This window comes from Pristiophorus japonicus, chromosome 22 (genome assembly GCF_044704955.1).
Source record: "Pristiophorus japonicus isolate sPriJap1 chromosome 22, sPriJap1.hap1, whole genome shotgun sequence".
In the NCBI taxonomy this organism is placed as follows: domain Eukaryota; kingdom Metazoa; phylum Chordata; class Chondrichthyes; family Pristiophoridae; genus Pristiophorus; species Pristiophorus japonicus.
Window position 1 is genome coordinate 48,989,404 of NC_091998.1, and position 18,172 is coordinate 49,007,575.

Here is an 18,172-nt window from a genome sequence, read left to right on the forward strand (position 1 = left end):
GTGGCAAGGGTTAACCAAGGCGACTGGAGACCAGCGGCACAGATCGAGCGCGCACACGTATCTCAGTGTGGGCTGGCCCGTGCTGCCCCGGGCCCTCACCTCGCCTGGGCCCCGGTCACTTCCCTCTACGGACTCTTGCTGCTCCTTCGCCCTTCCTGCTGTGCCTGCCCGCACTGCAATCAGCGACCTGGCTTCGTAGCGCAGTGGTATGCTGATGGTCTTGCAGGCCAGGACCGTGCCGATTTCCGGGCCGGGCCACCGCACGCTGCTCCCTCCAATGGCCCCGGCCTGCTGATGGTCTTGTTATTACAGCATAAACAATTGGGCAGTGACCTTGAGCACTGGACGATGCTCTACCGCCCATGGAATCTTCATCTGCCTATCATCACAAGCTATAAAGCTCTGCATCTGCAAGATCATCTCACTCCTCTGTGCTGAAAATGGCCATCAGAAGGCAGGAGGATATCGAGGAGAATATTAAAACTGTTGCGACAGGCGGGAACTGTACCCTGACATTGCAATATGTTTGCTTCATGGGGTCTTTGCTTAAGAATTCATAGCAACACATTGCTATCAAGAACGAGTTGGTTTATTAACAAAGGTTTAACAATCATACGACACATTACCAGTTCATCCAGCAGGCTCACAACCGCCTGCCTCATCGTGGATGACCTAGACCCAACTGACTGGGGCTTTATGGGCCCGAAAATTGCGGCCCCGCTGGGTACGTACGATGTGCGCGCGCACCCGAAGTGGCCTCGCAAAAGCCGATTCATGGGGCGTAATGCGCATGCGCCGAGAATGGGCTTTTGTATCGCGCACATCCCCGGGAGAGGGACATTCGCGGGACGGAAATTTGGGCTATTTGCCCAACACTTGACCAGCAAATGTCCTTCAAACTCTCAGGCCGGGTAAAAGCAGGCGAATAGCCTATTTTTTTACCAGTTTTAAAACATAGAAAAATTTTATTTTATCACTAATTTTTATATTAAAAACCCTGTCCATTAAGGTAAGTTCATTTTTAACCCTATTAAAGCATATTGTAAAACATTTCAAAAAAAATTCTAAAACATTCAGCTTCAATTAATTTTAAATATGTTTTTTTTATTGCTTGTATTGTGTTTCTGTGTTTTTGGGGAGCATTCGCATTGATAGTAATGGGAGCTCATACAGATGTGTGATATCTTCACAGAGCACAGCACACACAGCTTCCTAACATGGCAGGCTGGTCTCCCGGAACTCTCCCCTGTTGTTTAATGATTAACTATGCAGATGCAGTACACAATACGTCCACATCCACAGTGTGGAGCTACAAGCATTGCAAGCTTGCAGACATTACACTTCTCCCTCCTTAATGAAAAAGCCATCATAACAAATATCATAAATAACTTTCATTTTTTTATACATGACACAGGATTAAAAACGTTTTCTTTTTTCCATATTTACAAATGTAACTTCACCACTTGTTTTCTGTTTCGAAGAGGATACCTTCGCTCTCGAACAGAACCTTCCAAACATGGTGTTGATTTCACACTCATTTGAGGCTCATCCTGAGGAACATTTTCCTCCATGGAATTTCCTTGATTTTTATTTGCACTCACTCTAACTTCAGGCTCTTTGTTTTCCTGACTTGGACTCAGACTTTCATTCTGATTCTCTCCTGGATTTGTTTCCAGTACATTGGATTTATGATTTGCTACTGGTGTATCAAAACTATCTGAAGAGTCAGAAATAATTGAATCATTCCCACCTTCAACTCCTTCCATGTCTGTAGGTAAAATATGATCAATATGAACAAACCTAACCTGTCCATTATCAAACATCTTTACCAAATATATGCGTGGACCACATATCTTCACCACTCTTCCTGGTAACCACTTTAACCATTTTTGGTGATGGTTCTTCACTCTCACCTTCTGGTTTAATTTCACTCTTCTCTCTTTTACTCTCCCTTTATCATGATTCTCTTTTTGTCTTAATTGTGTCTCTTCTACAGACTCTGCCAAATTTGGCTTTAACAATGAGAATCTGGTTCGTGGCTGTCGTTTGAGAAACAACTCTACTGGTGTTCTACCAGTAGCTGTTTGAAGAGTATTTCTATATGTAATCAAAAAATTAGCCAATTTGTGATCCAATGACAACTGTCGTTTTCTTGGGTTTGGATCTAACATTTGTTTTATGAAGGCACATTTGACAATTTGTACAGTGCGGTCTGCTGCACCATTCGAAGCAGGGTGGTATGGTGGAACCTTGGTATGTTTCACACCATTTTTGCTCGTGAATTGTGCAAATTCTTCTGAACGAAATTGTGGTCCATTATCCGAAACAATTTCTTCAGGGAGGCCAAATGCAGAAAATAATTTTCGTAAAATGTCCAATGTTTTACTTGTTGTTACTTTCCACATTGGAAACACCTCAACCCACTTTGAATGGCTATCAATTACAATGAACAATTGTTGTCCATCTAACTCAGCAAAATCAATATGTAGCCTTTGCCACACCCTGGGAGGCCATTTCCATGGCTGCAATGGTACTGGTGGTGGTTGCTTGCTTACTGATTGACATGTCGTACACTGACTCACGATGTACTCTATATCTTTATCAAGACCTGGCCACCATAAATAACTGCGTGCAAAACTCTTGGTCAAGCACATTTCCAGGTGCTGGTCATGGAGGTCTCCTAATTCACTAAATATATTCAAAAAGGAGTTAGATGTAGTCCTTACTACTAGGGGGATCAAGGGGTATGGTGAGAAAGCAGGAATGGGGTACTGAAGTTGCATGTTCAGCCATGAACTCATTGAATGGTGGTGCAGGATCGAAGGGCCGAATGGCCTACTCCTGCACTATGTTTCTAATAATTTGGACCTGAATTTATTTGGTATAACCACTCTTGCACCCCACATGATACAATCTTTATCGACTGATAATCATTCCTACGAATGAAGAATGGATGTGTGTCTTTGTCTGTTACCTGGTTTGGCCATCCATTTGCAATATACTCATACACCTTTGACATCACTGGGTCACGTTTGGTTGCTCTACCAATCTCTTCAGCTGTGACTGGCAGTTCATCAATGTATGAAAAATAGAACACTTCTTCCCTATCGGGTGTAACCTGTGATGGGGAAAGCAATCTAGACATTGCATCAGCATTACTGTGATCAGCTGATCGTCTATATTCAATGTCATATGTATATGCTGACAAAATCAAAGCCCATCTCTGCATTCGGGCTGCAGCTAATGTTGGAACTGGGGACTTTGGATGGAGGATTGCTTTCGGGGCTTATGGTCGTAACGATGGTAAATTTACGACCATACAAGTATTTGTGAAACTTCTTGAGCCCAAAAATTAATGCCAAAGCTTCCCTTTCAATTTGCGCATAATTACTCTCACTGGCACTGAGAGTGCGTGAAGCAAAAGCAATTGGTCTCTCCTCCCCACTACTTAATACATGAAAGGTTACTGCACCAACTCCATATGGAGAGGCATCACATGCTAGCTTATTCTCCTTAGATAAGTCGTAGTGAACTAACAAGGTGCTCTCTACCAATTTGTTTTTACACTCCTTGAATGAAGTTTCACATTCTTTTGACCACTTCCACTGGACCTGTTTTTTCAAAAGTTCATTCAGTGGATGTAATACTGTAGCCAAATTTGGTAGGACCTTCCCATAATAGTTCAAAAGACCCAAGAATGAACAAAGTTCAGTGACATTCCTGGGATGGGTGCATTTCTAATTGCATCCAATTTTTCCATGGTTGGATGTAAACCATCTTTGTCTACTCTGTTCCCTAAGTACTCCACTGAGTTTTTAAATAACTCACACTTACGAGCAGACACTTGTACTCTGTGCTTCTCTAGCCGTTTGAGGACTTCATTCAATATGTTATTATGAATTTGTCTATTTGGTGCTGAAATTAGTATGTCATCCAATTAACATACTACCCCTTCAATACCTTGCAAAATCTGGTTCATCACCCCTTGGAATATGGCAGGGGCGGAAGACACTCCAAACCTCAGCCTATTAAATTAATATAGGCCTAGATGAGTATTTATAGTCAAACATGACTTGAACTCCTCATCTAGTTCAAGCTGTAAGTAGGCATTCGTAAGATCCAGTTTTGAGAAGATCTGACCACCTGTCAGTTGTGAACAAATCTTCTATATTCGGCAATGTATTGGGGACATTACCCTCTAGAACCTGGTTTACGGTTACCTTATAATTACCACACAATCTTACTTTACCATCAGACTTAGGTACAACAACAATGGGTGTAGCCCAATTACATCGATCAATCTTACAAATAATGTTCTCAGTCTCTAGTCTTTTGAGTTCTTGCTCAACTTTCTCCTTGAGTGCATATGGTATGGAACGTGGCTTGTAGTAAACCGATCTAGCGTCCTTCTGTACCCTGACACTCGCCTTGAAGCCTTGGATCGGACTGCCCGTTTTGAAGAACACATTCGGATACTGCTTGATAACCTCTTCTGTTGATGAAAATCTCACTTCCACACAGAAAATCTTACTCCAATCCAGCTTCAGTGAGCTCAACCAATTTCTTCCTAGTAAGGCAGACTTGTCTCCTTTCACTACTATTTGAGTCAAGTTCTGAAATTGATCTTTATATTTCACCAGTACGGTGATACGGCCTACTACAGGAATTTTCTCTCCTACGTAGCCTCGCAGCTCTATCTTGGATTTCTCCAGTTGAAAACCACGCAATTTGTCCCACAACATCTATGGGATTTTGATGCTTTCCGAATCGTTGTCCATTAATCTCGTGCTCCTTATGACGTGTAACTCTGACATCTCCTCGTCCTGTTGTTGTTCTTCCATTCTATGAAGTCTCTTTGGATTTCGACTCATAGCTTTAAAAACTGATTTACCCTTCAGTCGGCATGCCTTCGCATGATGCCCAGTCTTTCTGCAGAAGAAACACTCTGCCTTCACGTATGGACAACTTTGAGCAATGTGTTGTCCCAGGCACCTATAGCACGACTTCGATGCTCTTGTAGAATTTCCAGGTTCTGAGACTTTCGGCCATGGCCGTCTTTTACTTTGAACCTGCAGGTGATTTACCTCGGTTGACTGACAACCGTAATTATTATTTAATTCTCGGGAATATTGTTCAGCCATGCTCATCGACCTCGCTGTCTGACAAGCAATCTCAAAAGTTAAGTTATCTGTCGTCAATAACTTCCTTGTGATCGCATCATTTTTCACCCCACAAACAAAACCATCCCGTAATGCTCGGTTTTGAAAGTTTTCAAAATTACAGTGCATCGATAGCTTTTTTAATGCTAGATGTAATCAGCGATACTTTCATCCGCCTTTTGATTCCGAATCCCGAAACGATAGCTTTCAGCAATTTCTAACGGTTTGGGGTTATAGTGTTGCTCCAGCTTCGTTAAAATCTCTTTAACCGTTGTGTCCTTTGGCTCGTCAGGCACAAGCAGATTTACAAGGGTTTCGTATAATGCCGGACCTGCCATTGATAAGAAGATCGCTTTCTTACGTTCCAACACAGTCTGGTTCTGGACTGCATTGTCTGGAACTTCGATTATGTTATTTGCAGTGAAATACATTTCTAGCCGATCCACATACGCTTTAAAACGTTCCTGGTCGTGTCTATATTCACCCAAATATCCGATTACACCTGCCATTTTTAATCTCTAGCTGTTCACGCCATGTGCTGTAGTTTACCTCGAATTTTGTAGCTTTTTTTTCAAAGACAGAAACTTCCAAAGTCTCTCTGTCGGCTGGCTGAATCCTTCACCAACAAAATTTAAGCTTTAAACATCCGAAAAATCTCCCATCTCGCCGCCAAATGTGATATCTTCACAGAGCACAGCACGCACAGCTTCCTAACATGGCAGGCTGGTCTCTCGGAACTCTCCGGAAAGCTGCCTGTTGTTTAATGATTCACTATGCAGCTGCAGTACACAATAGGTCCACATCCACATTGTGGAGCTACAAGCATTACAAGCTTACAGACATTACAAGATGGAACTCACCATTATTATCAATGAGAGTATTACATTGTGATTGGTGGTCCAAGCCCACGTGATCCCAGCTTGCGCTTACGTTCCTGTGATGCGTGGGTCCCTACGCTAGGGTGTGCAACTAGGCTTCGGACCGTAAGTCTATATCCCTCCGGGACCACCAGGTACTTTCAGAAAAAATGTTTCGGTTGGCGGCGTCTGCTCGCGGAATGCCTCCAGCTGCAATTTTCGGGCCATTGAGCCTTGCGAACATCACATGACTGGCTAAGCCACTCACAATGCAACAGCTCTACAACTATTTTAAAAGTAACGTTAAATACCAGTGCACCCTTATTAAAGGGGCACTAGAACCGACAAATTAAACAAATTAAATTTTTAACATTAAAGGATCAAATTAAAATGTAATTGCCGGGGGTGATGATGCACTCCAGTCCCTCCGGTGGCCACCTCTCGCGGAAGGCCGCGAGCGTACCGGTGGACACCGCGTGCTCCTTCTCCAGGGACATCCTTGGATGTAAGCGCGGAGGAGAGGCAGGCAGTCGGGTTGAACGACCCCCTCGACGGCAACAGCTCCACAAACCTGTGCGCATACTCGCAGGTGCATACACTACAGATGTAGCTGCTATTAGATTAAAGAGCGGCAACTCCTGCACTCAACAGACTGACCTGCGTTTGTATGCAGGGTGAAGGCGAGGTGCTTGTCCTGATTAAGGTTAAGTAGTTTGATAGGCCCCACTGTTTGGTCGGGATGCAGAGAAGTTGCCTGCAGCATGGCGTATCACTGAATCTCAGAAGGATTTGGAAAAGCCAGTTCATATTCAATCTCACGGTTGCTAATAATGAATGGAACCAGTGTGACAGCAGTAATTGTAAGAAGAAAGGTCTGAAAACCTCAAAAGCTTTCTCCCCGTGTACAACTCCCTCTCTCAGCATGCCTTCTTATTAACTGCAAACCTGCTGCTTTTCCGCAAATGCAGGTCGCAATTTTTGAGAAAATAATGTTGCCTCTGTAATTTTATTTTACCACTTATATTAAAAAGTTTTTAACAATAATCTTCCAAACAGACCAATTACTGACTGCTAAATATAAACTCGCCAACCTTTTCATTACAGCTTTTATGACTGTTGGCTTCACAGCAATTGAAGAACATAGAAAAACCACAAGATTCACAAAATTCAAACTTGCAGCTTCTATGCCACAAGATGAAAGCTTATTTTATGTTTTTCTAAGCAGAATCGCCTGACTGTGTATGAGGAATACATGTTAGGAACTAGAAATAAAGAAAGACTGGCATTTCTATGACCACCGATCGTGCCATAAGGCTTTACAGCCAATGAAGTAGTGTAGTCACTGTTGTAATATAGGCAGCCAATTTGCGCACAGCAAGCTGCCACAAACAGCAATGTGATAATGACCAGATAACCTGTTTTTTGTTATGATGATTGAGGGATACATATTGGCCGAGAACTCCCCTGCGCTTCTTTGAAATAGTGCCGTGGGATCTTTTACGTCCACCTGAGAGAGCAGACGGGGCCTCAGTTTAACGTCTCGTCTGAAAGACGGCACCTCCGACAGTGCGGCGCTCCCTCAGCACTGCACTGGGAGTGTCCGCCTAGATTTTTGTGCTCAAGTCCCTGGAGTGGGACTTGAACCCACAACCTTCTGACTCAGAGGCGAGAGTGCTGCCCACTATTTAAAAAAAAACAATTCATTCAATATTAAAAGCATTTACAACATCGCGACCATTCCATTCCATCATACAAACCCTTCCTGCCCCTCTGCACTGATGTTCTTCCAACACATATGAACATTAAAACCTGAAGTTTAATTTGTCTCCTGTAACATATATTAATCTATTGTACTTTAAAAACTAGTCATAACCAAACCTTCTGAACTCTTTCTAGGATATCCTCATCCCAAAAGGTTTCTTGCAGTCACAACAGGTCAGTGCCTTTAAAACACTGCAACAACTGCTGTCATTTCTTCTTCCTCCTCAGTCCATTCACGTTAATCGAGACCAATGTAATCATGGCTCCTAATAAAGAAAGCGTGTCTGATAATCCCCCCCATCATTTAATCTCCGGCTCTCCCCTCCTCGCATGCTCCTTCCCAACTTTTCACGCAGCTGTTATTTTCTCCAGTAGCCTCCGGCTCTTTTTCACCTTGTTGGAATGGATTTTCGGACATAGCAAAGCATGATGGGGTAAGCCAACTATCTGCCTTTCCACTAAATGAACTTTGTACCAAGAAGCCTATCTGCTGTCCCTGATATGAACTCTGCAGCAACAAGTGACTCCTGGCCAGGTGCAGGCCACTGTTTCATAGAAAGCTTTGCAACAGAATAACTAACCACAAAAGAAGATACAGAGGAAGGGTCCCCAAACTTGCGCCATGCTATCAGGTTTCACTAGGACTACAAAGTTGTATGTAAATGAATTGCGTTGCCATATGGATTTATTGGTTGTATGTCAATGAATTGCGTTGCCATATGGATTGATTGGTTGTATGTAAATGAATTGCGTTGCCATATGGATTGATTGATTGTATGTAAATGAATTTAAATGATTGTATTCCGCCCCCTGTAAACTGCTTATAACCCCGCGGCACAAGGCACTCGGAGAAGGTGTTCGCAGGTCGCGGGATCTGAACTCTTCTCCCAGAGCTCCGTTAGCAATAAAGTTGTCTCTCTTACTTTACTAGAGTCTATGTGAATTTATTTTGCTTAACAAATTGGCGTAGTCGGCAGGATACCGCGGAGCTGGATAGTCGTATGACCCAGTAGAGGGGGACAGTAGTCAATTTCTGACCACCCAGAAATTATAATGGGGGAAGCGGCTGGCCGGCGAAGTGGTATCAAACGAATAAAATAGATTAAGTGAGGAAAGAGACATAACTTGATGGTATGTGATAGTATGTGATAAGAGTTAAGAAATTCAGACTGTAGTGGCATACAACGCAGACTGAAAGTAAAGTAATTAGTGATGCGGGGGTTGATTATTTTAGTCCAATGTTCATAGAAGGTGATATAGCAATCGGTGCGGAAGGGAGCTGATCACTCCAACCAAGAGCCGTACGCCGGTGGTAAGGAAACACATTAATCTTCGCGAGCAAGACAAGAGGTCTCTGCGAGGTGAATCGTGGCCGTAAGTATTTAAGTTCGGAAATTTCATAAACTAGAGGGGAATACAGGAACATAGAGTAAACATCTTCAATGACAGCTAAGGAAACGGACGTAAAATGTGGACCGCCCGGGTCCCTAATTAACTTTTACATGACCGATCGACAAGTCTTAAGTTAAAAAAATGCAGAAAGACGGCTGGGATATATCCCAGACATTAGAACAACAACGAAATTGGATGGTAAAACAAAAGAAAGATTAAAACCAAAAAGACGGGAGTATTACGAGTACATCAGTTAGCAGGACTAATTGAGCAAGTAAAGGACGTTAGAGAGAAAAGGGAAGAGAAAAGTAAACGATTAAGTCAGGCACAAGGAAAATGTAGGGAATGGGAAAAGAAATGCCTGGCGTTGGAACAACAGATTCAGAACCGTTCCCAATGGGGTGGGGGGGGAGAAACAGCCTCACTGCCCCCTTACGAAGATCACCAAGGTGAGGCAACAGCCCCGGGTCAGGAAGATCTAGAAACCTTCCCAGCGGCGCCAGTCACCAGGGGAGGAACTGCAGCGAATCCCACTGCAACCTATAAACCATTTACCCCCGGCGAGAGACAGCAGATACTGGCACCCCTGGGCAAATTACAACCCCGGTGTGCGAATACCAAATTTTGGGCAGAGCTGGATACAGTTTGGGTGGGCCACCAACTACACTTTAGGTAATGCCCCGACTAATTGGAGTAAAATTACTGCAGCCAAACAAAAAAAGGGGGAAGGAGCCTCAGAGTATGGGGAACGATTATTCCAGATATATCAAGAATGCTCTGGACAGGGAAACCCGGGCCGCGGCGACCGAGCATTTATCCAGGCATTTAAGGACGGACTATCCACTGCACACCAGACCATTATAAAAATGGGAGTAATTGTAACCCAGGATTATGATGAACTGTCGAGTGGGCTAGTGGCGTCCAGGGAGGGGGCAATGAAAAATCCCAAACAAAGATAAAACAAGAAAGGGTTTTTGCAGCAGGGACGGGGGGAGGACAGAAAAAGGGGACATGCCATAACTGCGGGAAGGTGGGTCACTTTGCCAAAGAATGTAAGGGGAAACACATGGAAAAACAATGCACATATTGCGGCAAAAAGGGACATTTAGACCCGACCTGCTATAGTAAAAATGGCTATCCTAATAAGGCAAGGACCCTGTCAGAACAGGAATACCAGCAGTGGCAGGAGTACAAAGCCACTCTGTGATGGGTGGCCCTTGTACAAAGTAAAAAGGAGGGAAGGACATATGTGTCTGCACTAGTAGGAGGCCGACAGTGTGAGATGCTAGTGAACACTGGAGCCTCAATATCCATTACCAATCTACCCCTTCCCGTAACCAAATAAAAAAGGCTTTAATAAACGGAATAGATGGACGGCCAACACTGGCCTACCTGAGCACCACCCAAGTGGTGGAAATTGATACCCATGAGATTTTACTTTTGCAAGAATCGTGAGGGAACAATATTGGGGAATGACGTAATGAAGGAATTCCAGGCCTTGATTGATTGTGGCGAGGGGAAATTAACATGGCCAAAGGCAGATGGCAGTAAGGGAGATTTGGGACAGATAGCTCACCATATGGAAAGTTTAGGTGTAGCAACAGCCACAAAAACCAACAGGCATACCGAGACTGGAGGATATGGCGGCATTTGTGCCTCTGTGCCCGGGGTTTGGGCACAGACAAAATTGGATTGGAAAGGCGGACATGGACCCTATTAAGGTCCCTGGACCATCTCATAAACCACACCGGCAATATCCTATAAGACCCGAAGCCAGAACAGCAGTTGTAGAAATAGTAAAGGGACTCGTGGAAAAAGGTATCTTAAGAGAAACTGTTAGCACCACTAACTCCCCAACATGGCCAGTAGGGAGTTATAAACTAACCATTGACTACACCGCCCTTAATAAGGTCACCCCCAAACTATACCCGATAGTGGCCAGTCCCTCCACAATCCTTAATGGATTATCCCCTGAACATAAAATCTTTACAGTCCTGGACATAGCCAATGGCTTCTGGGCACTTCCCCTCAACCCAGAATCACAAGAGAAATTCGCCTTCACAGTGGAGGATAAACAATATACTTGGACCCGATTACCACAAGGGTTCCATAATAGTCCTGCCATATTCCACTGAGTCATGAGCGACGTACTAAAACAAATAGAAGTACCGGCAGGAAATAGTATTTTACAATATGTCGACGACATAGTAATAGCTTCAGAAACCAAGGAGGGACATCAGGCAACCCTATACCTGGTGTTATGAGCTTTGGAGACGGCAGGTCTTAAGGTCAACCCCAAGAAAGCCCAGGTAGGGAAAACCCAAGTCCTGTACCTAGGGTACTGCCTTTCAAAGGGGTTGAAAGAAATGCCCTCGGATAGGAAAAAGGCTGTCAAGGACATGCCTAGACCAGTAACGGTAAGGGGGGTGAGGAAGGTACTGGGTCTCTTTAATTACAGCCGGAGTTTGCAAAGATTGCCGAGCCTATACAAAGACTAGTAAAGGGAGGAAAACCGGCCCTAGACCTTACAGAGTGGGGCCCTGAACAAGAACAAGCATATAGTAAACTCAAGTCAGAACTAGTCTCCGCACCGGGATTGGGACTGCCTGACATGGGTAAAGATTTCCACATCCACTGTCCCAATGAAGATGGGTTCTATACGGCCGTGGTCACCCAAGATAAAAGGAGACCTATAGCCAATACTCCACCGCCGAAGGTCCGGTGGTGACCGGATTATCCAGATGTATAGCTGCACTAGACTGCGCAGCTTGGGAAGTAAAAATAAGCGAGCCCGTGGTAATGACCGGAAACATCATTCTCCAAACCAAACACACGTTGGTAGAAATGTTAAACACAGGAAAACTGAGAACCGTTTCTAATATGAGACGGGCAAAGTGGGAAGCAGTCCTCTTGCCACCCAACAAAGCAGTAACTATAATTAGAGATGTAGGGGAAAACCCCGCAGAGGGCATAGTGCAAGAGGGAGAGCCCCACGATTGCGGGGACGTGGATGTGGACATGGAAGAGGATAGAATAAAAGACACGCCCCTTCAAACCGCAGAACAAACCTTGTTTGTGGACGGCTCGCGAAAAAACACGTAGAGGGACTACCTCGTACCGGATGGGCCGTAGTTAACCAGGATCTAGAGACAGTCGAATCAGGGCGAATTAATGGGGGGTCGTCAGCTCAAGTTGCAGAATTTTTAGGCCTCACCCGGGCACTGGAACTATCAGAGGGTAAGATCGTTAATATCTATACGTACAGTAGATATGCATTCGGGGTAGTACACGATTATATGACAGCGTGGGGGAGGAGGGGTTTTATCATAACCAGCAGACATCCCATAAAACACTAGCTGAGAATAGAAGCTCTCTTAGCAACCAGTAATAAACCAAAACAGGTAGCGGTCATTAAAATTAAAGCCCACCAAAGGGAACCGGACCGAACCAGTCCAGATTGGCTGAGTCACCAGGGAAATCAAACTGCGGACTTAGCTGCACAAGAGGCATTAGAACAAGAGGAGCGCGAGGAAGCCTCAGTCAGCGCCGCCGGGGTCCGAGACGAACAGATAAGTATCGAGAAACTACACCAGGACACTTCTGAGGAAGAAAGGGGTATGTGGACAAAGCAGGGCGCAACGCAAGGAAAGTATAACGTTTGGAGATGAAATGACAAGGTAATGGCACCTGAATGCATACAGAATACCTTATTGAAGTTGCACCATGGCCTGTCCCATTCGGGACGAGAGGCCATGACCGGGAGTCTTGGAAGAGATTGGTGGTGGAAGGGGATGGGGAGAGATATTACCAAACATTGCCATCGATGCGTTACGTGCGCACAAAATAATCCAGGCAGGCCCATTAAAATTAAAATGGGACACCAGCCCCGTCCACGGGGGCCATGGGAACATTTACAAATTGATTTCACAGGTCCTTTGCCCCCATCCCATGGAAAAAGATATTGCCGAGTGATTATAGATCAATTTACCCGGTGGATGGAAGCTTTCCCCACACGTGATTGCACTGCCTCAACAGTGGCAAGGATATTGACCGAGCAGGTGATTCCCAATGGGGAGTGCCTCAACAGTGGCGAGGATATTGACCGAGCAGGTGATTCCCCAATGGGGAGTGCCTCAACAGTGGCAAGGATATTGACCGAGCAGGTGATTCCCCGATGGGGAGTGCCTCAACAGTGGCAAGGATATTGATCAAGCAGGTGATTCCCCGATGGGGAGTGCCTCAACAGTGGCAAGGATATTGACCGAGCAGGTGATTCCCCGATGGGGAGTGCCTCAACAGTGGCAAGGATATTGACCGAGCAGGTGATTCCCCGATGGGGAGTGCCTCAACAGTGGCAAGGATATTGACCGAGCAGGTGATTCCCCGATGGGAGTGCCTCAACAGTGGCAAGGATATTGACCGAGCAGGTGATTCCCCAATGGGGAGTGCCTCAACAGTGGCAAGGATATTGACCGAGCAGGTGATTCCCCAGTGGGGAGTGCCTCTTCAGATAGATTCCGACCAAGACACCCACTTCACCGGGAAGATTGTAAAAACAGTATGCCAGCTGATGGGCATAAAACAAAAATTCCACATCCCCTACCACCCGCAGAGTTCTGGAATGGTAGAACGCATGAACCGTACCGTTAAGAATGCCCTGGCCAAGGCCATGCAAACGTCAGGAAGAATGTGGACAGAAGTATTACCTATTATATTAATGAAGTTAAGAGCCACGGTAAACCGGACAACCGGATTAACCCCTTATGAACTAATGACAGGAAGGGCGATGCAATTACCAGAAAGCATCATAACAGGTGGGGCCGACGTAGGCCCATTAAAAGACAAAATTAAACGGTATGTTTTGGAACTAAGCACTCAACTCAAAAGGATGCGTAAATTAGTAGGAGACAATCAGGAAGAGAGAGACGCTCAGAAAAAGCTTGAAAGGCTCCCTGACATCCCGATGGCGGGACGTTGCGTCATGGTAAAAACATTACCTGAAAAACCAGGGTTTGCACCAAAATGGAATGGCCCATATGAGGTCATAATCAGTGGAGACACCTGTGCCTGTCTGGACATAAGAGGGAAGAGTGTATGGAAACATTGGACCAAGTTGAAATTGTACAAAGAAACTAATGAGTAAACATAAGACATGTGATTCACGATAATGTAACCAGGATACTTGTTTATGCACCCCGAACAGGTGACGACTGCAAGCAAGTCCAAATTCCAGCTACTGCTAATGTGTAAATATTGTATTGTTTGAGGTAACAAACATGTCTAAGATAGCGTATATAATCGCGTTACTCTATGTTGTCACGGTTGTAAAGCTAATAGGATTAGAAGATAACTTGTTTTTCAAGACCCATATACGTTTACATGGCAATCGAACCGTGTGTTACCCACTAGCCCAATCAGTAGAGGCCCTGTTCGTGGCCACCCCTGGGCGGACCCCCTGTGACTTCGGCTCCTCAGGGCCCTGTCTGTGGGGGGATCAGCAGGGGTAATTAGTGGCAAAAATAGGAACTATCTTATTTGTGGATTAACCATTCTGGGAAACAGCAGATCAACCGGGAGCTGTCTGAATTAAGATTGTATACGCAGCAGACCCATAATGCCGTAGATTATCAGTTATCCCAACAGGGGGGAGTGTGCACAATAATAGGAGACAAATGTATAACGCATGTTACGGATGAATCATACAATATCACCCAAGCCATTGATACCATAAGAAAGCAGCTTGACGAGTTCAGACAAGACCCAAAAAGGGGGAATAGCTGGCTTGACTGGCTATTAGGGGGATCCTGGGGTTCCAATTTAACGCATGGAGTAGTTATTCTTGTTGTAATAATAATTACTTGTTGCTTGATTATCGGATGTTTTAATATCTGCTGTAAAGTCATGATGGCACAAATAGTGCCGGTTGCCAGCGTGATCACCGGAAAAGAACATCTGATGGGAACACCCGGAGACGCCGAGGAAGACGGAGCGGACGACGCAGGCATAGACCACTACCTATGAAGGGTAGGCTAGAGCTACAGGAAAGGCAGGGAAGTAACTTGCCTCGAAGGTAGGCACTGAGCCACCTTCATTGTGGTCATCTGGATTTCGTGACCATCCTCCAGGACCAACAGGGGGAACTGTTGGAGTGGATTTTCGGACATAGCAAAGCATGATGGGGTAAGCCAACTATCTGCCTTTCCACTAAATCAACTTTGTACCAAGAAGCCTATCTGCTGCCCCTGATATGAACTCTGCAGCAACAAGTGACTCCTGGCCAGGTGCAGGCCACTGTTTCATAGAAAGCTTTGCAACAGAATAACTAACCACAAAAGAAGATATAGAGGAAGGGCCCCCAAACTTGCGCCATGCTATCAGGTTTCACTCGGACTAAAAAGTTGTATGTAAATGAATTGCGTTGCCATATGGATTGATTGGTTGTATGTAAATGAATTTAAATGATTGTATTCCGCCCCCTGTAAACTGCTTATAACCCCGCGGCACAAGGCACTCGGGGAGAAGGTGCTTCGCAGGTCGCGGGACCTCAACTCTTCTCCCAGAGCTCTGTTAGCAATAAAGTTGTCTCTCTTACCTTACCAGAGTCTATGTGAATTTATTTTCACTAACAACCTCCTGTTTGAACTTTCCCTGCCGTTCAAACCTGACCTGAGCTTCAAATCCGACATCCTGTCCATAACTAAGACTGCCAACTTCAAACTTCGAAATATCCACCTTTCTCCATCCGTACCTCTCGCCCACCTATCCCCATCGTTGAAACCTCCAAAGATTCACCACCCTCTGAGTGAAGAAATTTCTCTTCATCTCAATCCTAAATGGCCGACCCCTTATTCTAAGACTGCCCAGCCAAGGGAAACATCCTCCCTGCATCTACCCTGTCAAGCCCTGTAAGAATTCTGTATGTTTCAATGAGATCACCTCTCATCTTTCTAAACTTTCAAGAATATAGACCTAGGCTACTCAATCTCTCCTCATAGGACAATCCCCCCATCCCAAGAATCAGTCTGGTGAACCTTTGTTGCACTCCCTCTATGGCAAGTATATCCTTCCTTAGGTAAGGAGACCAAAACTGTACACAATATTCCAGGTGTGGTCTCACCAGGACCCTATATAATGGCAGTAAGACATCTTTACTCTTATACTCAAATCCTCTTGTAATAAAGGCCAACATACCATTTGCTTTCTTAATTGCTTGCTGTACCTGCACGTTAACTTTCAGTGATTCGTGTACAAGGACACCCAGGTCCCTCTGAACACCAACAGTTCCCAATATCACACTGTTTAAAAAATACTCTGCTTTTCTATTTTACCTACCAAAGTGGATAACTTCACATTTCTCCACACTATATTCCATTTGCCATGTTTTGTCTCTTTACAGACTGACTATTTGTTATGGATTCTCCTCACCTGCTTCAAATCCCTCGAGCGAGTCTACCAACCTCAAAGTAGACGACTGTGACATGTCTGACTGATCCCAAAGGTAATCAATGAAAACCTAAATTGCAAACCAACTTTGCAACCCACAGTTTGAAACCTGACCCCGGCAGCTCACGGAGCATCCGATCACCTTCGTCTCTCCTTATCCTTATACCCAATGGCCTCAATCTTGTACAGATACTTAACAACTAAGCCAACATCACATGAACTGTTTTTCTGCTGGGCATCCCTTCCACGTACCCACTACTGTGTTGGAAAAAAAATCTTCTAATCCTGATGATTTTGTGTCCTCCAGCTCTGTGATCGCAATCCAATAAATAATCTTCTTACACCCGCATTATTCATGTTTCTCATCAATTTAAAGATCTGAGTCATTGTCTATAAATACAAGTCTTTCTCTATTTCTAATCGTTCTTATTTTCTGCAACACTTCCTGTTATTCTCCATTCCTCAGACCGCAAGGTCCTTGGATCATTCCGGTCTCTGAACTCTTCCCTTGTCATCATCATAGGCAGTCCCTCGAAACGAGGATGACTTGCTTCCACGCCAAAAAAGGATGAGTTCACAGGTGTTTCACTGAAGGGCCTAATATTCCAGATCCCGAACTACATCCTGAAGGGTGGAAGATACCTGTGCGTGGATTTTTTTAACACCAGCCACCACACGGGGTTGACAGAGCTAGGTCTTGGTCCAGTGGCAAGGATTATCCAGGACAATTGGAGACCTGCTCTGCTGCACGGACCTAGTGCGCACACATATCGCAGTGTGGGCTGGCCCGTGCTGCCCCGGGGCTCTCGCCTCTTCTGGCCCCGAAACCTCGCCTCTCCTGGGCCCCAATCACTTCCTTCTACAATCTCTCGCTGCTCCTTCGCCTCGATTTCGCCACTCCTGCTGTATCTGCCCACGCTCCAATCACCGACCTGGACCTTGATGAAGTCACTCTTCGCTGCCGTCGCCCTCCTGCACCAGCTCGTTGTAGGTCACCGACATCCACACCAGTGGATGAAACCAAGCTCATCCTACCTTCTTGAAAAGGCAACAGATCCCTATCCAGTCCAATCAAACCACTATTTTTTTTTTTGATTTATTCGTTCACAGGATGTGGACATTGCTGGCAAGGCCAGCATTTATTGCCCATTCCATATCACCCTTGAGAATAAGATGGTGAACCACCATTTCCACGGGCAGTTAAGCGTCAACCACATTGCTTTGCGTCTGGAGACACATATAACATAAGAATTAGGAGCAGGAGCAGGCCACAAGTCCCCTCGAGCCTGCTCCACCATTCAATGAGATCATGGCTGATCTTCTACCTCAACTCCACTTTCCTGCACTGTTCCCATATCCCTTGATTCCCCCGGAGTCCAAAACTCTATCGATCTCAGCCTTGAATATACTCAACGATTGAGAATCCACAGCTCTCTGGGGTAGAGAATTCCAAAGATTCACCACTCTTTGAGTGAAGAAATTTCTCCTCATTTCAGTCAGATTGCAAAACTCAAAGTGTGTCAATAATATCTGGTGCAGTTAGGGTATAATCAACGTGAT

The 18,172-nt window shown here is 45.0% G+C and overlaps 1 protein-coding gene across 6 annotated transcripts in view; it reads right to left on the minus strand.

Moving 5' to 3' along the window:
* LOC139235022 (netrin receptor UNC5D-like) overlaps nt 1-18,172 on the minus strand; it is a 664,622-nt gene that overhangs the window by 335,892 nt on the left and 310,558 nt on the right. For 2 of the 6 annotated variants that reach the window (XM_070866112.1, XM_070866108.1), the window contains exon 1: nt 7,895-8,304. The exons of the other annotated variants lie outside the window; for them this stretch is intronic. The gene's annotated coding sequence lies outside the window, so the exon portion shown is untranslated. Of the gene's footprint in view, nt 1-7,894; nt 8,305-18,172 lie in introns of those variants that run through there. 6 annotated transcript variants of the gene reach the window in all.